Source organism: Physeter macrocephalus, chromosome 20 (genome assembly GCF_002837175.3).
Source record: "Physeter macrocephalus isolate SW-GA chromosome 20, ASM283717v5, whole genome shotgun sequence".
NCBI classification, from domain to species: domain Eukaryota; kingdom Metazoa; phylum Chordata; class Mammalia; order Artiodactyla; family Physeteridae; genus Physeter; species Physeter macrocephalus.
Genome location: NC_041233.1, coordinates 58,678,585 through 58,679,124, shown reverse-complemented (window position 1 = coordinate 58,679,124; position 540 = coordinate 58,678,585). Strand labels below are relative to the sequence as shown.

The window sequence follows — 540 nt, the reverse complement described above, 5'->3', positions numbered from 1 at the left end:
ATTTTTAGTTTTTTAAGGAACCTCCATAATGTTCTCCATAGTGGCTGTATCAATTTACATTCCCACCAACAGTGCAAGAGGGTTCCCTTTTCTCCACACCCTCTCTAGCATTTGTTGTTTGTAGATTTTCTGATAATGCCTATTCTAACTGGTGTGAGGTGATACCTCATTGTAGTTTTGATTTGCATTTCTCTAATAATTAGTGATGGTGAGTAGCTTTTCATGTGCTTCTTGACCAACTGTCTGTCTTCTTTGGAAAATGTCTACTTAGGTCTTCTGCACATTTTTGGGTTGGGTTGTTTGTTTTTTTAATATTGAGCTGCATGAGCTGTTTATATATTTTAGAGATTAATCTTTTGTCCGTTGATTTGTTTGCAAATATTTTCTCCCATTCTGAGGGTTGTCTTTTCGTCTTGTTTGTAGTTTCCTTTGTTGTGCAAAAGCTTTTAAGTTTCATTAGGTCCCATTTGTATATTTTTGTTTTTATTTCCATTACTCTAGGAGGTGGGTCAAAAAGGATCTTGCTGTGACTTATGTCAT

General features: G+C 35.4%; 1 protein-coding gene across 2 annotated transcripts in view; it reads left to right on the top strand.

The window, feature by feature from the left end:
- The window catches only part of NT5C2 (5'-nucleotidase, cytosolic II), a 106,772-nt gene that overhangs the window by 28,654 nt on the left and 77,578 nt on the right, over positions 1 to 540 (top strand). The gene's annotated exons all lie outside the window — the stretch shown is intronic.